Genomic DNA, 24,454 nt, shown 5'->3' with positions numbered 1-24,454 from the left:
CTTGCAGTAAAATGAAAATAAGTGGTGAAATTGCTATTGTGGAGAAAATTTAATTATCAGGGAAGTCAATTTTGCTTGTGAAATGATAGGGATAAAAAAATATAATTTAAAATGCCAAACAATATGCATTAAATAAACCAAAACACCATATCTACAGGAAAACAAGCAAGGGCAGCTTGGTGGGTTCTCTTTAGCTATTGCTGAGTGAATGATCTGTCAATTTGCATGCCAGATGCAGCTTTTACTGAGTTTCATTCCCAGCATAATTGTGGTTTGCAAAGCAGAGAGTGTCTTTCAGTTAACGAATTTGGTTGAGATGAAAATAGAGATAGGGAGAAAGGCCAGAACTTGCAGGCCATTCCAAAATGGAAGTTTCTAAAGAGGAGATGGAGATGCTGTTAGCCACCGTCAGTGTTCTCTTTGCCAAGCTAGGTGTACTCTCTAACAGCTCACAGGCTCCTTCTCCTACACTACACCTTCTCTAAAAAAAGTTGCTACAGAGAGTCATGCATCACTGAAGAGCCTGAATGAAGGTCAGTTGGCTCTCCGAAGGATCCAAGCTGCCTTCAAAGACTCACTGGAATCTGCCTCCTTGGTCAGATTTCCTTTCATAGTGGCCAGGAGAGTTCCAGAGCTCTCGGCTGTTGGGCGAGCCTGGGTAAGGGTGTTTTCCAGAGTGAGAAGAAGAAAACATGAGAAGGGACAGAGAGGAAAAGCCAAGGATCAGAAATAAAAGGTCACCATTTGTCAGATCCTGGAAGGAAGTACAAGGATTTTTACAGAGCTACTTTACAGAGTGAGGCAATGAGTCAGAAGGCAAGGAGGTCAGGATCAGATCTGGAAATCTGGGGATGGGCAAAGGGTGATGAATTCAAGGCACAGCTCATGAATATGACAAGGGTTCTTGGTATTCACAGTAACGGGGCTAGATGCATGGCATGGGTTTAGAGCTGCTTCAGACTCAGAGCTGGGCCAGACAATGCCACAATATGGTCCTAGCAACTGACTTGGCAAACTGAGCCTAAGACCACAGGAGTGGTAGTGAGGAAACCTCTGTTATCTAGCTTCATGGGTACTTTAAGTTGTCAACCATCATTTCATCATCTTACAAGAGTACTTCTCACACTTGAATGTGCATGTGAATCACCTGGGCATCTTGTTGAAATGCAGATTCTGATTTTGTAATTCTGGGGTGGGGCCTGGGATTATGCTTTTCTACCAGGTTCCCAGGTGATACTGATGCTGCTGGTCTGAGGGCCACACTTAGAGTAACAGGTCCTACAGAAGTATTTTTAATTCCTCTGAGGTGCCTGACATTACCCAAAGCTCCAATCCCAAGGTTGCAGGTTCTGTCCCCTCAAGGTTTCTCTTCAGAAGTTAGAAGCAGAATAACTTCTTAACTATATCTATAACTATACTCCTAATCTTACAAGCACACACACCATATCCTCGTTGTTTCACCATAATTAAATAAGGGACAGAACTCAAATTTGGATTTAGACATCATGGTCTGCTTCAGAGAGATTTGGTTATTAGACATCTAAGGCTCAGCTTATAAAGACAGAGATAAGGATAGAGTACAGCAACAGATGGAAGGGACAGAGAAGAAGGGATTAACATTGGTTTAGGGTCCACCATGGGGCAAGTACTGTGCCAGGCAGCACACACACTGGCTAAAGCTTGCTGTACTCATATTCCAAACACTAGACTGAGTACTTCTCACACATTTTCTCATTTAATCCTCACAACAAACTTAGGCATTGATACTTATTAAAAATCCCCATTTTACAAAAGAGAGATCTAATTCTTAGAGAGGTTAAGCAGTTGCCTAAGCTGACAGCGTTCGAAACAGGGAAGATGTGATTCATCCAAGTAATAACAATCCAGGGAAGTAGTCACTGTTAGTCCTGTTTTTTTTAAAGATGAGGAAACAATTTGTAGAAGTGATATAACATGCTTCCAGACCTGCCCAAACCAAGTAGTTTTAACCCTGGCTGCAAATAGAAAGCACTTGGAGACCTTTACTAATACTGTCTCTACCAGAGCTCCACCCTCAACGAAGTAAGTCCCAATCCCTGGAGATGGGGTCTGGGCACTGACATTTTCTAAAAGTTCCCTTGGTGATCTTAATGGGTAGCCAGAGTCAATGACCATTGCTCCATCTATACTATATCCCATATGTAGTCCTAGAGAATCCTAAGTTTTATATATATATAAAACTTATAAGTATATACTTATATTTGTATTTAAATTTAATTTTTAAAATTTTAACATGGGCCCTCCATCAGAGAATACTGCAAAATGGGAAGATGAGAAGATAAGGCAGATAAGCCCCCTTCATCATTAACAAACTGTAGATTACATACCTGTATAATGCAATATTATTGCACTTCACTGCCAGGGCTCAAGAAAACTGCTGTTTCTAAGTGGGCTGGCAATAATGGGGGAAGACTGCCTACAGGAGAATACTATTGAGTTGTACTCTGAAAGTAAAAAAGAATACAGCATGAAACAGATGACAAGGTGGAGTTTGATGACCTCTCTTTGTGCTGCCGTCTCTATGGCAGAAGAATCTACTGAACCCAGTTTTAAAAGTCAGGCCTTGTCAAGGTCAATGGTATACTAGTTTCTTAGCACTTCTCCTTCTCCAGGAGTGAGTAGGCTTTGCTAATACCAAACTTGTTGGAAGAAAATTGTTTTCTCTTCCAGGACTTCATTTAAGATGTTAGATTGGGTACTACACTTCAAGATCCAGGGTGGGTTTTGTTTGGACTCCCACAAGTACATCACAGTGTTTCACAGGAAGAGCACGGCTTCTATTGGGTATAGATGTGAACAAGTGTGAACATCACTTGTGCAAGCAACTGCTTGCAAATGGAAATTAGCTGGAGTGAGTGAGTGTATAGTGTGAAGGGGTGTGTGTGTGTGTGTGTGTGTGTGTGTGTGAAGGTGGGGAGGGGTGGATTGTGAAAAAACAGCCCATCAGGGCAGTGTTAAAGGACAAAAAAGTTGATGCATCCAAATCAAGAGACTCATTGATGATTTAACAGAGACAACCAGTTGACCTGTCAGTGGGCATTCCCACTATTCTCTATGGAGAAATGGCCACAGGATGAGAAGTGGATTGGAAGAGAGAGTTTTTTAAAAACAACTTCTTTTAATTCAAGAAATAGTAGTATTTGACTTATAAAATAATTGTCCTCTGAAAGAGAACAAAGGATCTATCTTACTTATCTACACACATATGTATATTTACATTGTTTTCATAAAAATGCTTCATCATGGGGTTAAATAAGCCATTGACATAATACTAGAGACAGGACAGGGTGTATATCAGACACATCTACTTTTTGTCCCTGACATCCAACCCTCACCCATCTATTTCAATCCCAAAACAGTTTGGCTGGTGACTTCTGTTTGGGTATCTGTATACTTGCTCCTCACAAGGAATAAGTGCATGTGGCCAGTATCCCACTTTACCTCCAAGAAGGCTCTTCTCAGACCACTGCACCTCAGAGTGAAAGTATGTCCCTTTTAACCAGGGGCTCCTACTGCTGATGTACTGCTGCACAGTTTCGGCCTCAATTTATATTCCTACATTACAAATTATTTAACTTGCATGTTGTCTCAACTATCCCATCATTTCTTACCACCTGTACAGCTTGCATCCTTGTCTCTGTAATTTTCTGCAATAGCATCCTAACTGTTCCCTTTTTTTCTACTCCTGCCTCTCTATAGTCTCTTCAGAGCAGCCAGAGAAAGCATTTCAAAATATAAATCAAATCATAGCATCCCCTTGGACAAAATCCTTGAGTGACTTCTTGTCACATAGTGAATAAAAACCAAAGTCCTTACTGTAGCCACAAGGCCCACACGATGTGACCCTTGTCCTTCTCCCATGATTCCTCTCCTATCACCCTCCCAGAGCTGACTGTTCCAGCCGCCCTGGCCTCCCTGCTGTCCTCATTCACACCAAGCATGCTCCTCCACAGATCTTTGCACCTGCTTTTCCTTCTGTGTGGACTGCGCTTCCCCCTGGGGAATTCATAGCCCCTTTCCCTCACTTCTTCACATCTCTGCTCTAGGGTCACTGGCTTGGAGAGGCCATTCCTGGCCTCCCAACTAAAATAATAAACCTTGTCACCACCCATTTCTCACACTCCCAGGACCCAGCGGACAGCAGGGAATTGAGGAATTACACTTCGGTAAACCTTACTTTGGGGTCAGAAGAGAGAGGTGAGATTGGCAGGTACTACAGACTCAATGTTTGTGTTAAAATGCGTATGTTGAAGCCCTAATCCCCAGTGTGATGGTATCTGGAGATGGGCCTTTTGAAGATCATTAGGTCATGAGGGTGGAGCCATCATGAATGAGATTAGTGCCTTTATAAGAAGAGACAGGAAAGAGTTTGCTTCCAGTCTCTCTCTCCACCATATGAGGACATAACCAAGAAGAGGTTTCTCCCCAGGAACCAAATCAGCCAGCGCTTTGATCCCTGGACTTCCCAGCCTGCAGAACTGTGAGAAATAAATTTCTCTTGTGTAAGCCACCCAGTTCGTGGTATCTTGTTAGAGCAGCCCAAACTGACTGAGACAGCAGGGAATGGAAAATCCATCCCTAGACCAGCCGGGGGCCTGTCTGCAACAGCACACATCACGAGAGTTTGTAGTGTGAGAGGTGAGTGTGGCAAATGTCTTCCTGGTTCTTCTGAGTTTTGCTTCTGAACTGTTCTTACATGATGGAGTCAGGCCAAAGTCTGCTGTGGGAAATAAACTCATTTTGCTTAAAAGTTGGGCATTTTCTTTTTCTTTCATGCTTTCATAGATCTCAGGCACCAAACCTGGTGAAAAGAAGGAACTGTCAGCCTAACAGCAGGCAAATAATAGATGTAACAGTGAACTAAAATGAAACATCCTACTACCCTGTACCAAAAGTGCATGCTTTGTAATTTTTCTCGACCTTGGATCTTCATCTTGGGAGAACACAGGCCTTATTTGCCCTGATAGTACAATGACCTCACTCTCAGAGCACAGGGAGTCAAGAGCCTGGACTTAATTACTTTTCAGACTCACCTCTACATATGTTCAGAAAAACTGGGAAACTGATTTTGGTTCCCACCAAGCAATATGTTTTCCTTCCTTTAAAACTATTTGTTCTCAGTGAAATTGCAGTTTAAACAGCTACTTGCGAAGGCCCTAAGCTATAGTTCTTCCTTCTGTTAGTTTCCCCCTTATTTTAATGGGATCTTCTTGGAGACATGAATGCATTTAGTAAAAATTCATTCATTTAGCAGATGTTTACTGAGCACCTACTAAGAATCAGGTACCGAGCTGGGCACTGGGGCACAGCAGAAAAGAAGACAGACAAACATCTTTGTCCTCATGAAAACGCATTCTGCAGAAGTAGGCATGTGCAGGGGTGGGGAGGAAGGGCAAATAAAGTTAAAGAGAGTCTCTAATTATGATTAGCATAAATAAGAAAATAAAGGTAATATGATAGTGCCTTGGCAGGCCATTTTAAATGGAATGATCAGGGACACACCCTCTAAAATATTGACATTTGAACTGATGGATAAGCCTGAGGCAGTCATACAAGTGACTTGGAGAAGTGTCCAGGCAGAAGGTAAAGTATCAATGTAAAGCCTCGGAGGGAGAAGCACCCTGACATATCCAAGGAATGGAAGGGAAGCCATTGTGGCTGAAGGCTATTGAAAGAGAGAGAGAGAGAGACAGTTAGAAAGGCTGACAAAGGATATATCTTACAAGATCATATACAACATAGAGAGAAGCTCTGCTTTTATTCTATGGAGAATAGAGCTTGTATGATTTTAAGCAGGATGGAGAATGGATCTAGTTTACATTTTTTTAATTAAACTTTTTTTTTTTAATTTTGAGATCATTGTAGATTCCCAAGCACTTGTAAGAAATAAACCAGGCAGATCCCATGTACCCTTTACCTGGTTTCCCCCAATGGTGATATCTTGAAGACCAATAGTCCAATATCACTACTCAGAATATGGATACTGATACAATCCAGCAATTTTATTCCATTTTCCCAAGTTTTATATGTCTTTGTTTTTTAGAACAGTTTTAGGTAAAAAGAAAAATTGAGCAGAAAGTATAGAAAGTTACCATATGCACCCTGCCTCCACACACACACAGACTCCAGGATTATGAATGTCGTGCACAAGAGCTGTACATTTGTTACAATCCATGAACCTACATTTACACATCATGATTACCTAAAGTCCACAGGTTATATTAGGGTTCATTCTTGGTGTTGTATACTCTATGCGTTTTGACAAATGTCTAATGACATGTCTCCATCATTAAAGTATCACACAAACTAGTTTCACTGCCCTAAAAATACTCCATGTTCTGCCTATTCATCCCTCCCCCAATTCCTGGCAGCCGCTGATCTTTTTACTGTCTCTACCTTTTCTAGAATATCAGAGCTGGAATCATACAGGATATAGCATTTTCAGATCGGCTTTTTTCACTTGCTAATATACATTTAAGTTCCCTCCATGTCCTTTTATGGCTTGATAGCTCTTTTCTTTTTAGCATTGAATAATATTCCATTGTCTGGATACACCACAGTTTATTTATCCATTCACCTACTGAAGGGACATCTTGGTTGCTTCCAAGTTTTGGAAATTGTGAATAAAGCTGCTATAAACATCTCTTTGTGGGTTTTTGTGTGCACAGTTTTCAACTCCTTTAGGTAAATACCAAGGAACATGACTGCCAGATCATAAGAGTAACTTTAGTTTTGTAAGAAACACTTTCCAATGTGGCTGTACATTTTGCATTCCCACCAGCAATGAATTAGAGTTCCTGTTGCTCCACATCCTCAGCAGCATTTGGTGTTGTCAGTGTTCTGGATTTCAACCATTCTAACAGGTATATGGTGGTACCTCATTGTTCTTTTAATTTGCATTGCACTGATGACATATGATGTGCAGCAGCTCTTCATATGCTTATCTGCCATCTGTATATCTTATTAGATGAGATATCTGTTAAGGTCTTTGGCCTGTTTTTTAAATCAGGTTGTTTTTTTTTTCACTATTATTATTGTGTCTTAAGAGTTCTTTGTACATTTTGGATAACAATTCTTTATTAGACATTTCTTTTTCAAAAATTTTTCCCAGTCTGTGTGTTGTCTTCTTTTTCTCTTGATGCTGTCTTTTGCAGAAGAGAGGATTTTAATTTTAATGAAGTCCAGCTTATCAATTATTTCTTTCATGGATTGTGACTTTCATGTTGTATCTAAAAAGTCATCACCACACTCAAAGTCATTTAGGTTTTGTCCTATGTTATCTTCTAGAAGTTTTATGGTTTTGCATTTTACATTTAGGTCTGTGATCCATTTTGACTTAATTTTTGTGAAGTGTATAAGGTATGTGTCTAAGATCTTTTTTTTTTTTTGCATGTGGCTGTCCAGTTGTTCCAGCACCATTTGCTGAAAACATTATTTTTGCTCTATTGTATTGTTTTTGCTCCTTTGTTAAAGTTCAGTTGACTACAGTTATGTGGGCCTATTTCTGGATTCTCTATTCTAATCCACAGACCTATTTGTCTATTCTTTCACCAGTACCACATTGTCTTGATTACTGTAGCTTTATAGTAACTCAAAGTTGAATAGTGTCAGTCCTCTAAATTTGTTCCTTTCCTTCAACATTGTGTTGGCTATTCTGTGTCTTTTGCCCCTGCTGATAAACTTTAGAATATGTTTACCAATATCCACAGAATAACTTTGTTGAGATTTCATTGGATCTATAAATCAAGTTGGGAAGAACTGACATTTTGATAATATTTAGTCTTCCCATCCATGAACATAGAAATATCTCTCCATTTATTTAGTTCTTCTTTGATTTCTTTCATCAGAGTTTTGTAGTTTTCCTCACATAGATCTTGTACATATTTTATTATATTTATACCTAGGTACTTCATTTTTTTCAGGTGCTAATGGAAATGGTATTATTATTTTTTTAAATTTTAGATTCCACTTGTTCATTGCTGGTATATAGGAAAGCAACTGACTTTTGTATATTAACCTTGTACCCTACAATCTTACTATAATTGCTTATTATTTCCAGGAAGTTTTTTGTCACTTCTTTCAGGTTTTCTATATGAACGATCATGTCATCTGTGAACAAAGACAGTTTTATTTCTCCATTCTCAACCTGCATACCTTTTTTTTTCTTGTCTTATTCAATTAGCAAGGACTTCCAGTATGATGTTGAAAAGGAGTAGTGAGAGGGGACATCCTTGCCTTGTACCTGATCTTAGTGGGAAAGCTTCAAGTTTCTATTAGGTATGTCAACTGTAGGTTTTTTGTAGTTATTTCTTTATCAAGCTGAAATTGCCCTCTCTATTACTAGTTTTCTGAGAGTTTTTTAATCATGAATGGGTGTTGGATTTGTCAAATGCTTTTTCCGCATCTATTGATATGATTTTGTAATTTTTGTTTTTTAGCTTGCTGAAGTGATAGATCACATTAATTGATTTTTGAATGTTGATGCAGCTTTACATACCTGGGGTAAATCCTACTTGGTTGTGGTGTATAATTCTCTTCATACATTTTGGATCCAATTTGTGACTTTTGTATCTGTTCAGGAGATATACAGTATCCTTGTAATATCTTTGTCTGGTTTTGGTATTAGAATAATGCTGCCCTAAGAAGTACTCCTTCTGCTTCTATTCTCTGAAAGAGATTGTAGAGAATTAGTATAATTTCTTCCTTAAATATTTAGTAGAAATCACCAGTGAATCTCTCCGGGGCTGGTGCTTTCTATTTTGGGGAGATTATTATTGATTCAATCAATCTCTTTAATAGATATAGACTTTTTTGGCACATTTTAAAAATCAGGTTATTCATTTTCTTATTGTTGAGTTTTAACAATTCTTTGTATATTTTGGATACCAGTCTTTTATCAGTATGTCTTTTGCAAATATCTTCTCCTAGTCTGTGGCTCGAGTTCTATGCAATTTTGTCACATATGTAGGTTCATGTATCTACCAACATTGTCAAGATACCGGACAGTTCAGTCACCATGGGATCCTTTGTGGTTGCCCTTTTTTAATAGAGAAGTATAGTTGATTTACAATGTTGTTGTTGTGCTACTTTCAGGTGACCAGTAAAGTGATTCAGATGAATAGATAGATAGGTAGATAGATAGATAGACAGACATTTTTTTCTGATTATTTTCCATTATAGATTATTATGAGATAATGAATATAGTTTCCTGTGCCATACAGTAGGTTCTTGTTTTTTATATATTTTATCTATAGTAGTGTGTTATCTGTATCCGGTTGCCCTTTTACAATCACACCCATCCTGCTCTTGTTCCCTTCCCCGTTCCTCTCCCATGGCCATCACTAAACTGTTCTCTATTTCTATAATTTTGTAATTTAAAGAATGATTAATAAATGGAATCATAGAGTATATAATCCTTGAGGATTGGCTTGTTACACTCAGTGTAAATCTCTGGAGATTCATCCAGGTTGTTATGTGTATCAATAGTACAATTTTATTGCTGAGTAGTATTATATAGTATGAATGTACCACAGTTTGTTGAACATCTACACACTGAAGGACATCTGAGTCGCTTCTGGTCTTTGGCTGTTACAAATAAAGCTGCTGTAAACATTCATGTGCAGGTGTTTGCATGAATCTAAGTTTTCATTTCTCTGGGATAAATGCCCAGGAGTGAAATTGCTGAGTCATATAGTAATTGTAGGTTTAGTTTTAAAAGAAACGGACAAATCCTTTAGTAGAGTAGCTGTACCATTTTATATTTCCACCAGCTATGTATGCGTGATCCAGTTTTTCCAAATCCTTGCAGGTATTTAGTGTTGTCGCTATTTTTTTAAATTTTAGCTATTTTTGTAGGTTGTAATGATACCTCATTGTCTTACTTTGAATTTCCATAATAGCTAATGATTGATAATAATGAGATACTGACCATATTTTCATGTGTTTATTGGCCATCTGTATATCCTCTTCAGTGAAATATCTGTTTATGTATTTTGCCCATTTTCCAATTGTATTGTTTGGGGCTTTTTAAACTGTTGGGTTTTGAAGAGTTCTTTATATATCCTAGCACAAAATCTTTGTCAGATATGTGGTTTGTAAAATATTTTCTTTCACTCTATACCTTATCTTTTTACCTCTTTAACTGGATCTTTAGTAGAACAAAGTTTTTAATTTTTATGAGTTCAAATTTATACATTTTTCTTTTTATATACCATGCTTTTGATTTTAAAGCTAAGAAGAGTTTATCCACTTTGTCAATCTCTGACTTTCAGTGTATTTAGACCATTTACATTTAACTAATTGTTCATATGTTAGAGTCTAAGTTTTCCATTTTATTAGTTTTTTTAATTTGTTTCCTCTGTTTCTTATTCCTGTGTTTCTATTTTCTTGCCTTTCTGTGGGTTACTTGAACAATTTTTAGAATTTTAATTTTTTAATAGTGTTTCTGAGTATATCTCTTGGTACAGTTTTCTTAGCTGTTGTTGTGTAGTTTACATTTTTTAAAGGGTCACAGGCTGCTGTGTCTAGAGTGGGTTTGAAGGTGGGAATATTAAAAGAAGAGAGATCAGTAGAAATGCTATTGAGGTTATTACACCATTGTGAGATAGTTATTTTAAGTGTTGTCATTGGTGAAAGTCTCCAAGGAAGCACATTCTCTTCTCTCTGGGTGAAATATTATTTCTCACTCCTTTCACCTCAACTCTTACTCATGTTTTATTTTGTCATTTTCATCTAAAAGCCTATGATTTTTTTTAAACATTTTTATTGGAGTGTAATTGCTTTACAATGGTGTGTTAGTTTTTGCTTTATAACAAAGTGAATCAGCTATACATATACATATATCCCCATATATCCTCCCTTTTGCGTCTCTCTCCCACCCTCTTTATCCCACCCCTCTAGGTGGTCACAAAGCCCTGAGCTGATCTCCCTGTGCTATGTGGCTGCTTCCCACTAGGTATCTATTTTACATTTGGTAGTGTATATATGTCCATGCCACTCTCTCACTTCGTCCCAGCTTACCCTTCCCCCTCCCCATGTCCTCAAGTCCATTCTCTATGTCTGCATCTTTATTCCTGTCCTGCCCCTAGTTTCTTCAGAACCCTTTTTTTTTTTTTTTTTTTTTTAGATTTCATATATATGTGTTAGCATACGGTATTTGTTTTTCTCTTTCTGACTTAGATTGGATCTCTGCATTGCTCCAATGTTTGCCCATATAACCCCTAACTTTCCTATTACAGAACTAACCACATGAATTTGTAATTTATTGCTTGTTTGTTCTTCCATTACACTGTGAACTCCTTGAGTGCAGGAATCATATCTTATTACTCCATTCTGGGTACTAACCCCTCATAGAGTGCCTTGAGAACTAGTGGGCCCTCAAAAAGTATCTATTGACTGAAAGAATAAATTTTATGAGATTCATTTAAATTGCCTTCCAAAACACTGACAGTTTATTCCCATAGATGTTATCGAAGTGTTTTAATACCAGTGTATGACATTTTAAAATTTAAATATTAATAATTTAAAACCACATTTTCAATTTAAGTTTGCTTTTAGTAGAGTCCAGTGGAATTGGGCTATAAACAAGAAAAGAAACCTTAATTGGTATGCTTATTATACATAAGAGTACTCTGTGTGTTACTGTGGGATTTTTTTTAATGTTGTTTTGGTCACTTCTGAATGGACCAGACATATAATATAGCTGCAGAAACTATTCCAGTGCACCAAGTCACTATTTCAACTCAGAGAATATGATGGATTAATCACTTAGGCATCCAAAATGAGTTCTGGTTTTGATTTCCCTGAGGTTTCAAAGGTAACACACCAAAACCTCCTATTTTTATGTTCCAAGGAAATATAACCAAACCCACAACATTCACATAACACCAAAAAGTGGCCGAAACAGCTGCTGTTGCTGAAACCTTTATGTGCAGATTGTAACCTAGAGGAAATATTTTTGGACAAGTGTGGATGAGAGCTTTCTGTACAGGATTCAATACTCAAAGTGCTGACACACAGGATGACAGTGTGGCATGGGAATCAGTATTCCAGGCTATGTTATTTTAAAAAGAAATGTGTAACTGCTTCCCAAGGAAACCAAACCACGGAGCCAGACTGCCTCTATCTTTCTGTCAAATGCCTAATTGTACTAATTGTACTAAGATTCTCTAAACATAGGGTAGTGGGATTTTCCCATATTAGAGTGGCCTGCTGCTTTATCAATAATTTGGCTCACGTTTTTGTTTGGTGAAGTCTCAGTGGATGATGACTTAATCTATAAAAATGTGATAGGAAGGAGCACTAGTAGTGAGATATAAACAGTGACCTTCTTGAATTTTTTAAGGAATGATTTTCACAAGAACCACAAGATGGCATTGTCTACTATAGGACTGTGCTCTGACACTCAGAACTGACAGCACCGAATGGAGACAGAGTTGCTTCACATCCTTCATTTTCTTTGGAAGATTTTTGTCCCTACAATCCACATTAGCTTTACTCACTGTGTGCTGTGTGGTTGTGGTGAGCGTTGGGTTGTAAAGGGGGAAAAGTAGTTGGAAATGCATCTTGGACAGCCTCAAGAAGGGCACTGACGGACTCTAATGAAATAAAGACCGAAGGAAGTCTGGGTGAGAACACAGGTGCTCCCACCTGCCACTATGCCAGATTCAAAGACTCAGCTAGTGTTTACACACCAACAAAGAGGAGATTTAGATCTGATCCAGTTATTGTAGTTTAAGCAATTCATATTTGTTTGGATTAACCATTCCCAAAAGATTTTACCCTTTCCCTTTGGTACCATTCATATAGACCTACACTGGCAACTCCATAACGACATGTCCAGTATAATGTATGTAAGATGGAATACAGTCTCTCATCTCCAGTCTCTGAGCATGATGTTGAAATGTAAAGCGAAAGGAAGGAATTCATAGCAAGTGAATTCCTACACTGAGCATATACTTTACAAAACTTTCTCATTTAAGGCCTCACAACAGCCCCATATGTAGGTATTACAGATGAGGAAACTGAGACTCAGAAAGGTTGAGAAACTAGTCCAAGCTCATAAAGTAGTGCCGTACGATTTCTTCTTAATCTCAAAATAGTCTAATTCTAATGTCCATGGGCTTTGCACTATAATACACGGTTTTCAAATAGAAAGACACTGTGTATCTAAGTAAACCTGAAACAAACGTCACAGTTCTCTCTTTAGTCTCAGTGCACCTCTGTGTATCGGGGCGGGGGGCGGGGGGGGTGTGTGATCATAGACCGTAAGTGTCCCTATGGCAGAGACTAAGCCTGCCCCACACTGCTTTCTTCAATGTTCTGGTTGAGATGTCTGGTTAATATAATACATAAAGCAATTGGATAATTTTACTTTTTCCCTCAATGGACTGGAAATTCAATTGCATAGACCATGGCAACTTCATATTATGTGTTATGAACCACTGTTTTTTAGTTTTCTGTGAGTCACACGTAACAGAGTTTGCAACTGAGGACTTAGCACTTGGTGTAAACTGTATGTTTTTGTGTAAAAATCTGTGGGTCAAAGTGAGCAATCCTAGATGCCAGACACTTTCCAGAAGCTAAAGTTTCAAAGATGCATAAGATGCAGTCCCTACCCCCCAAGGAGCTGAGAGTTTAGTAAGGAAGACTGACACAGAAAGAGATATAATTTCAGCCTAATTTGGGAAGTGTTGTGAAAGAGGCAGGCACTGGAAGGTAGGTGAACATAGAGAAGGGCATTTATCCATCCTGAGGCTTCCTACAGGATATAATATATCAGCTAGGCTCTGGAGGATGATTTAGAAGCTAGAGTCAAAATAAACTCTTTATCTTGCCTCCTACTCTTCACTAGAAACCAACTTGGAAGAAAAACCTTCACCAAGTCTCAGTTGAGTATCAGATACTGATTTGAAGGTCCATGCTGATTATTCTTCATTCTACCCCTCAAATGATTTGCCCCATCTTCCCTGAGAGTCTAACCTCAGAGACTGCATCACTTGGGCTCCATTGCCCCTGTGCTTCAGTTGGGTTTGGCCAGCATGGAAGCACTATCAGAAGATCCCATGGAAGGATAAGAGAGAGGTTGGTGTATTTATAACTCGTACTCCTTCCAAATTTGTTGCAATTATGCTAATCACTGTATCCTCCTATGACTACGTTATAGACCTTCGTTCTTAGTTGCAGCTTTCAAAGAGACTCTAGGAACACCATTTCCATCCTTCCCCTGATGCTAGTGCCCGGGAACCTCAACACCCCTTGTTGGTTCCCTTAACCCTTCCCACACCTCTATTAATCATTCTTTCATTTAAAAAAATATTTATAATTCCCTTCCAAAGATGTCATCTCTTTCCTGGGACCCTGACTGATAAAAGTGAGAGAAAAAGAAGAGCTTTAACTAACTCAAGATTCATCTTGAGTAGTCTCACCAACCACAAAGGCTGAGCAGAAGCATGTCTGACATTTAGTGGATTGAGTGACTTTAGGCAGAGTCGCCTTACACTCTAAATCCCTACAAAAAATGGATATTATTGTGGCTGCTGTGCCCATGCTTAGGACAGATAAGATGCAGTGCAATTCAGCAAGTAATTCTTGAGTTCCTATTATTTGCTAGCGCTGTGTTGGAGTGGATGCCACAGAGGTAAAAAGGAATCTCTTCCCTTAATGATCTCATAATCCAGAAAAGAAGAAAGAGAAGTAAGTCAACAATTCCAGTGAAGACATGTTGAAGAGGTAAAAAGGAAGTGTCCTTCATTCAGTTTGGGGGAGGTGGTCCTATTCAGGATAGCTTGGCTTTGCTGCGGTAGCAAATCAACCCTGAAACCTAAGAGGTTTTATTTTATTAGTTTTTTTTTCTCTCATGTGAAGGCTGATATATATTGGGCATATATCTTAAAACTATACCATTTTTAATGCGTGGCCTCCAATGTTCTATGGCAGAGAAAGAAAGGGATGGAAGCAGCACATTGCTTTTAATAGTTTTGGCTCGTAAGTAACAAAGTCCCTTTTTTTCATAATTTATTAGTCAGAACTAATTTATGATTAATGAACACAAGAGTTCATGGAAAGGTTTTTGGAAGAGGTGACAATTGAGCTTGGTCTTAAAGAATAAGAGGAAATTATAGATGATAAAGAGATCTGATGATAAAGAGAAGGGAGGGCATTTTAGACGAAGAGAAGGACATGTTTAAAGGTAAGGTAACAAGGACAAGTGTGGAGTCTTCAGGGAAGTACATATATTCTGGCATAAGTGGAACCCCAGGAGGTCATGAGAGGGTGATGAGAGACAAGGCAGGAGAGGAAGGCAGTGGTCAGATGATAAAGTGCTTTATTTGCCGTGGTTAGGGTTTGGGGATTTACCCCAAAGTTTATGAGAAGACATAGGATTTCAAAGGTGGGGGAAGTAACATTAGCAACATTAGATTTTAAAACAATCATTCTCTTAGAATGAGGAGAACAGACATCAGAAGGAAGTGAACTAGAAAGCAACGGGGCTCTGGCATTAATCCAGGCACAAATGGGAAGGGCCAGCATAAAGTTAGCAGTGCTGGAGGCGAAGAGTATGATGGACTTGGTGCTACTTCAAGTTGGACTTCAGTGGGCTTTGTGACCTGGAGAGGAAGCAGGAGGAGTCTAGTATGACCTTTAGGGCTTCAGACTACTGTCCCTGCATGGAACTTGGTACTTTCCCTGAGCCAGGGAGCATAGAGAGGCAGAAGATGGACGGGATGGAGAGACATGTACTTTGAGACATGATGAAGTTGAGGTTTCTGCAGGATCCACAGGCGGAGATGTCCAATAAACAATTGGAACAGGATCAAGACCTTGGCTGGAGGTATGGAACTGTGAGTTCTAGATCACTGGAAGCCATAAGAATGAGCAAAAGTATCTACAAAGGATGGATAAGAAAGCTTGGGATGCACATCCATGAGACATGGGAGAGAGGGGCACTTCTACATAATTCAGAGCAGACCTTGATAAATGGTGATCCATGAATGCAAAGGCAATGCTCAGAGGTGAACCATAGGTCAGTATGATGGAAAGCGTGAGGATGAAGGAAAAGGAAACACTATCAAGCAATGAGTCTATGAGTAGAAGAGAGAGAGAGGAAAACCATGAACTACCCATTGCAAAAGAGGTCATCATAAGTCAGAAAGATACAGGTAAGTAAGACAGCAGAGCTGAGAATTTCTGAGTCAGCAAGTTAGAGAAGGGCTGAGTGTGTGACTTTGACAACATCTTGGTTTATATACCGAAAAACACATCAGTTTGTCAATGTTCTCCCTTCTCAATGCCTACTCTGTGAATTGGGGTTCAGACATTTTTCTAACCTACAGTACACTTAGAGCAAATTTGGAAACTGTTAATTTGATAACTTTGGGAATTGCTCAGGTAGCAAATATTAACATCTCCAAGTAATATTTTTAAATTGAAAACTTAAGATACACCAGGCACAGCCTTAGCAGTTTATGTTTGCTACCTCCTTTAATTCTGTGCAGAGGGTGTTATTATCCCCATTTACAGATATAAGGATTAAGGCCTCAGATAGATAATGTGGTACATCTAAAATTGAATAGCTGGCAAAGGACAAAGTTAAAGTTGACAGCCTGGTCTTTATTACACCAGAGCATTAGCCACCAGCCATCCTGTCTCCTGTAAGTTGTCAAAAAGGAAATACCTCTAGTCAATAGATCTCTGAAAATTAATAGTTGAGTAAATTTGGAAACCACTGAGTCTCTACACCTTAAAACTATTATCTATGATTTTCTCACATCCTCTTCATTGGCCGTTAATGTTTGGTGGCTCCTCCTATTATTAATTCTTTAAAACAACATTAAGATTAGTTATTAAGCAGCTCCTCATTCCAACCACGGATCCTTATTTGATTTACTCTAAGTTGCAAGGGGAATAAAGACCAGAAAAACCAGTGCTTACCCAAGTAAGCACTACATAGAGAAAACCATCCAAGCTATGTAAACTCCCATCCTCCCGATGGCTCTCCTGTTCATACATCTGTGGTGACCAGAGGAATGAGGAAACTGCCGTTAAAGGTTTTAGAGTGTTCAGGAAAATTAACTAAACAGAGTCCAGTGACAACAAACTTTGTTTTAAAAGAAGACTAGTAACGTCTTAATATACTTAATATAATTATATAATTAATATAATATAATATAATATAATAATTAAAGGTGTCCTTGACCTCTGATGAAATTGACAGAAAGTTGAGGAGTAGGAAGGGCAGGGGCCCTGAAGTCATGCTCAATTGTTCTTTGGGCTTGGACAGATCAAATATTGTTCTTTTTTATTTTCTTTGATAAAGAAATGTACACTTAATTATGCATTTTGTAAATGTGAAATCAATCTCTAATACATTGAGAATTAGAATATTTTGTACCCTGATCACTACTGTAGAAAATTAAACCAAACATGAAATAATGTAATCCTATAATTAGAGTAAAATGCATGAAAAAAAATGACAGTGCACCAAAATAGGAAAATGTAAAACAAGGTATGCAATATAAGTTAAACATCATTTGTTTAAATTTCCTTACTAAAACACAAAGATGGTAAATATAAAATTGTTATGTTCTTTATGTATTTATCTTTATGAAAAGATAAATCGCCCAAATAAAAAAATGTATCGTATATGAGAGACATATAAAACAAAATGACACTAAAAATCATTTTTAAAAGGTATAAGCAAAAATCCATCAGGTAAATGCAAAGGAGAAGAAAGAAAAATGGATATTATTAATATTGCAGAAGATAGAATTTGAGGAAAAATATTGCATCAGGTAAATAAAGCCATTTTGAATTGTCAACATATATAAGGAAGAGACTAACATTGTATAACGAATCAAATACTTTATAAAAAGCAAAAACTGAGTGAAGCACAGGGAGAAAGAGACAGAAACACAACTGCTGTGTGAGATTAAACATAGCATCATTTGTCTGTGTCGTAAATAGAGATCGTCAGTACTCCTGAACACCATGGGTCCTCCACAGTGTTCAGGACCTAGTACTCCAGGGTTGATGGAAGGACCCTCTCTCTGTGCCTTACCGGTTAGGCTGCTGCATCTTCTAACCTTCTGCTCTGCCCTTGAACGTATCCCCTCTGTCAGAAATGCTTGCCCTGTCGCATCTGTAGATAGGATGTCAGCCTGAGCTCCCCCATATTCCTCTACATGAAGCATGGCCAACTTGAAGATTCATGAGGCCCAAACATATATTGGGTTGGCCAAAACGTTCATTCGGTTTTAAGTAAAAAAAAGACATTTTTCATTTTCACGAAGAACTTTATTGAACAATGTATTCACTAACCGAACAAACTTTTTGGCCAAACCAATACTATAAATGAGAGAAGCAGTCCAAGTAGAGAAAGTATGCCTCATCTAAAGGGCACAACCATCAACCAGCTTCAGTCAGTTTTCAACAAAGAAGTGTACAGGCTGTGTTGCAGTTCTTCAGTTTTTCAAGAGAAGCCAGAACCTTTGATTTATATGCAGTTTCTCAATTTTAAAATGTTAGCTTAATTATAAATAAAAACAAAACAAGACTCCTCTTTGTGCTCAATCTAGCCCATGCGTCTCCAGCGCAGTTCACGATTTCTATTCTAGGTTATATCTGTCTATTCTGGAACTGTTCAGTTTTCACCTTTCAAAATATATACAGCAAACTCCTTGGAATATAATTGTTAATGTTAAATGTTTCCTGAATGAATGACTGCATGAATGAATTGAAACTGTCTCTGCTGTGCAGGAAGAGAGATAATCAAGGATGAAAAGACAGTATGATAAATGCTACGAAATTGCCACACTTAGGGTATAACAGAAGCACAGAGAAAGAGTCCTTCAATCAACCCTGGATTCTCCTTCCCAGAATATTTTTATAAAAATACCCTCCAATAGAGGCGTGAATAAATAAAAGAAGAGGCCTTATTCGTACAGTAGAACGCTATACGGGAGTGATGTTGAGAGAATTGGATTTACAAGTATCGGCATGGACAAATATCAAAAAATAGTGCCAGGTGAAAAAAAAATAAGTCACAAACAGATTCATAGAGAAAGACACTGATTATGTAACATTTTTAAGTGCACAATATAACACTACACGTATACATTTTTAAGAAAATATACATGTGTTGCAGAAGTAAAAAAAAAATATGTACAGAAATGATACATGCGAACTTCAAGATAGTTTTACCCTTGTGAAGGGAGGGTATGGAGTGGGGGGAGCACTGAGGTTTTAGTTATATTTTAGGAATAATAATATTAGTAATATTATATTTCTTAGGAAAAACATTTGAAACAAATATATAGATATATGTTGATGTTCATTAAGTTTGGGTGGTAGGTTCACTGGTGTCTGTATATTGTTCTCTATACTTCTGAGTATTTTTTAAATATCTCATGATTAAAAATAATAATTATGATGCCCTGCGTCATACTGGAAGAAGGGAGTTATGAGTTAATTCTAAGAACCTGGGAATTTTTCTTCCAGGGCTGAAGATACCAAGCATGTGGAGAAGTGTTGTTTCACTACATAGCTCTGATATGTTTTTTGTTTCCCATTCAGATTGTCACACTGACATACAGCAGTCTCTACCTTCCCCAGCCCCAATCTGCTTCGCTTTATCCTCAGCTCCTCCCAGTCAATGGAATTAACCACTGGCCACCCTCAAGCTCAGGCAAAGCCAGTTCCCAAGTCTAGACACGACCACTGGACAACATGCAAGAAAAGGAAGGAAACTGTTCTCTCACAAAGAATGTAGAACATACTCAAGGAAAGAAAGAAGATGTTATTATAAAATGCAAGATCCACAAAGAAACTTAAGAATTACATAGAACAGCTCCCAGCTTTACAAAAAAGGAAATCCTCAGGGAGAAGAAAGACCTTCCTCAGTCGTGAAGGCTAATTAATAGTGAGGCCTGGACACAGGAGAGGTCCCAGGCTCCCACTACAGGAATCTTTTCACTGCGGCACCCATGACACTAATAGAATTCTGGAGGTAACAAGAGCCTTGAGATGACCTATGTCTTTTATACAATAAACACAAGAACCAAGACTTCCAATAATCCTCTCACTGAAGAATTTTAAAGTTTCCAAGTCAGTTTCATGCATTCTTTAAAAATATGGTATTAATGAATCTGAGAATCTCACTCTTGAATATAAAAATTGCCAAGTCACTTAATCCATGAATCGAGTGTAATGAATTCTGAGAACCACTGAGTCATCTAATGTGAGATTCTTGAGTCATCTCTTAGTACACATTGTGCACTCTGTTTAACAGCTTTCTCCATCTTCTTTGTCTAGGGGAATACTGTTCATCCATTCACCTGTCACTTCTTTTGAAGTCTTCCCTATCATGCTGACATTGTTTGGTTTCCCCTTCTCTTTATCACCAGGTGTGAATTTACAAAAGAATAAAAATAGAATAGTATGTGATAAGTGCTATGCTATTACAGTTTTACCTTCTTTCTCCCCCAAACTGCAACTTCCTTGGGAGCCTGTGACATGATTAATCTCTAAAAAATAGTGCATGGTCAACAAATATTTATTGAATGAATTAAAGGCAGTGATGATTGATTATCAATGTTACATGTTTCCCAGAAACAACTGCATTTAGTCAGTATTATTACTGACTCTAAAATTCTTAGAATTAATTTTGTCCTATGATAAGACTCTCCGTAGACTGTATAATGAAACGGACTTTTAAGAGCTCTGACAAAACATTCTTCATTCAATCGTGAGTTGGAGAAAGATGAAACAGTCTACCTCTGAAAGCAAAAGTTCCCCATTTGCTGGAAAAGTTTAAAGAAAAAGTAGACAACAGTCTGGAGGGGGTGTCTTAGAGGAAATGTGTACAGTGGGTGAGGGGTTGGACTAGGTATCCTTCAATATTCTTAGTGACTAGGACATCTCCCAAGACCCAGATTGTTGGTAGAGGGACCAGGCATCAGTCCATGATGCATTCACTCCATTAGAAGGAACTGGGGAAACATAAGGGGGAGAGATACAATATCAACCTTGAGGAGCTCAGCCTAATGGAGAAACCACTCAATCCTTTGTGCAGTCATACCAAGAAGAGGCAGCCCACTTATTCCAGGTGGCCCCAATAGGCAGCATGAAGTTAAAGGAATGTTAGGCAAATAACATGCCAATGGTAGAAAGAAAATTCTAATAATTAAGCCAACCTAACTAAAAGTATCTAACAGCGGATTAAGCGCCCTGTGTAGGAATGAGCATCTTCCCTCAGAGATGTTCAACAAAGAGGTCAAATGACCAACAGTTTGGGATGGGATTGGGTGGATTTTTATCCTCATTCAAAGGTGGGGTTATATTTAGGGTGTCCACACATCCCACTTTCCCCTACACAGTTCTAGTTTACACCTGTTGTTCTAGCATAATTATTAGTTCTTCTCCATTTCACTTTCAAAAGTGTCCCAGTTTGGAAGATAAATCATATGGTCACCCTACTTACATTAGATGACTCTAAAATCCCTTTCAAAGTTAATAATCTTACTCAATGTTCTACCTAGGGGTAGGAGCTTTATAAAAGAAGGGGTGTATCAGCTGGGTTAGAGGTGGGGATTTGAGACTGAAGGAGACATTTGTCAAGATCCCACTGGATTATCTCTTCCATCCCATGACTTCAAGTATCACTATTTGTGAAAATTCTCAAACCCATGTATTTATCTCTAACTTCCCTACTAAGTCATGAATTTTCATTGACCTTATGGAGACCAACACTTTGATGTCCTATAGAGGCACCTCTAAGGAAACACAGTTCGTATGTTTTGAGAACAAATACCATATGAGTTTGTTATAGGACCATTTTCTAATACATATCTTTGATAGTAAAAATTCATATGGACATAGTAATAAAATTAAAAATTAAATACATGTATTAATATTATATATTGATTTATACCAATTCATGTAAAGCTTCTTGATCTTATCACAGAACCTGAGGAATTGTGTAAAGTGAGAATATTCTGTGCTAAATTTCACACTGTAGTGAAAATTAAAGTTCTTAGCCTGGTGCTATATACTTTTTGCCTTCTCAGTAAATATTTAAGTAATAATGGGGTCTTCAAATGGGAAAGTGTGTGGGTATTTGAAACCTACATTTTCTTGTCTCTAAGTAATGTTTTGTGAATATCAGAACTGAAGAAGGGTCACAGAGTTTCACACATATCCAAAGCTTTGTCATAGCTCTCTCCAGGGTGTCCATGAGTAAATTTGAAAATGTCTACAGTGGAAATGAAAACAATGCTTATGGCTGCAGCCCAATAGTTCTTTGGAGAAACCCTAGTGAGTCACAAAGTAAAGGTGTCAGAAACTAGGCCAACTTGCCTTTGCATGGATGCGTTCAGCATCACTGGGTGCCACCTGACATAATTCATCTCTTGTCCCGGAGAGTTCAAATGTTCAACAGAGTTCAAGGTTGTAAAGTCCCCAAACTGTCAAAATACCTGGGGTTTGGGACTCAGCACTGGGACTATGGTCTGAGGAGCTAGAGCATCTGGCATCACCTGGGTGCCCATTAGAAATGCAGAATCTGGCGCCCTACCCTAGACCTGCTAAATCAGCATCTGCAGTGGGCAAGATCCTAGGTAAATTCATAGGCATGTTAAAAGTATAAGAACTTGGACTTCCCAAGTTGGTGGGTCATCCCGTGGTTCGGACTTCGCCTTCCAGTGCAGGGGGTGCAGGTTCGATCCCTGGTCGCGGAGCTAAGATCCCACATGCCTCGCGGCCAAAAGACCAAAACAGAGAACAGAAGCGATGTTGTAACAAATTCAGTAAAGACTTTAAAAATGGTCCACATCAACAAATCTTTAAAAATCAAAAAGTATAAGAACTTAAAACTTCTCATCGCAAGAAAAAATTGTTAACTATGTGTGGTGATGGATGTGAACTAAACTTACTGTGGTGATCATTCATATATATGTGTGTGTATATATGCATATAAATAAAATCATTATGTTGCACACCTTAAACATATGCAATGTTATATGTCAATAATACCTCAATAAAACTGGGGGGAAAAGTGTGAGAAACACTAGCCTAGGACACTTACTCACCCGAAGCCTACAGGCCTGAATTCAGATTGGACTGTTCCAATCACTGTAATAATACTTAAGCTGTAGGATTAAACTAAACATCATGACTGACACAGAGAAGGGGCCCCTATATGTTAATTCCCTTGCTCATCCTATACAAAATCTGTCCTTGTCCTGGTCAGCCCAGGAATGGGCTCCTCTATCACTTGTAACTCTTTGTTGCTTGAATGGGTATCTTCCATTCTTAGAAAACATCCACAGATTTTGGCCCAGAAAAAGACCTACTTGGTTCATGACGCATGGTCATCTTCTCACCCACTACTTTCCTTCTGAAGATGGGGAAAGGGCTTTCTCCTGGGAGGGGGGACGTGGGGAAATCAGAAAAACAGAACCTGGTTCTGTATTTTTCACAGAGCCTTTCTGAGGCTTTCGAAGAGCATGAAATGCAGTTACTACCAATGTGAAATCCACAGCTGTTCATTATGAGGTTATTCAGTGCTATTGTTACCTGACCTATAAGCAACTGTTGTCAACTAATGTAAATTGTCACTGGGACCTGGAATTATTATATACAAGTGAAATAAATCTGGTTCTCAGATTGGCACAGAATTCTTCCCTCCCCAGCTCTCAATCCTCACCATAGTTGGGTCATGTATAGCTATGATCACACTTCTTACTTTTCTTTATGCAGTTTCTCCTTGTTTATTTTTTTCCCCAGAGGTTCTGCTCTATTAAACATTTTTATTCCTGCAACCCAGGACTTTTGGCCATTGAAGACCCAGTAAAGAGGTTAATCTGAGCTGAAATAGATCAGACCTGTTACACTCACTCTGATTTATCTGACTCCTTTGCTGGTTCACCAGCTTGAAATCTTTGGCACTGGTTCAGGCCATGTCTCTGGCAGAGAGGTTTTTGGTTTTCTTAAAATTTGTTTTAAAGGTTGCTCTGTTTTCGTTACAGATGATATGGTTGAATCTCAAAGTGCCACAAAGTAAAATGCATATACTAAATTTGATAGATATTTTCCCCCTGGGGCCATAAAAATGGAAACAAAGCAATCTAAGGAGCTCTTTTCAAACTTCTGGGACACACAGTGGAAAATATATTAGGTTGGTTGGACTTACTTTTTTTTTAATTTTAATTTTTTGTTAACATCTTTGTTGGAGTATAAATGCTTTACAATGGTGTGTTAGTTTCTGCTGTATAACAAAGTGAATCAGCTATACATATATGTATATTCCCATATCCCCTCTCTCTTGCGTCTCCCTCCCACCCTCCCTAGGTTGGACTTATTTTTGTTCTTGGGTGCTGGCGACCTGAAGACAGCAGCTGTTTTTTGCACATGCTGATAT

Source organism: Balaenoptera physalus, assembly GCF_965194825.1.
Source record: "Balaenoptera physalus genome assembly, chromosome: 7".
Taxonomy (NCBI): Eukaryota; Metazoa; Chordata; class Mammalia; order Artiodactyla; family Balaenopteridae; genus Balaenoptera; species Balaenoptera physalus.
The sequence above is the reverse complement of the archived record's forward strand: the minus strand, read 5'-3'. Positions refer to the sequence as shown.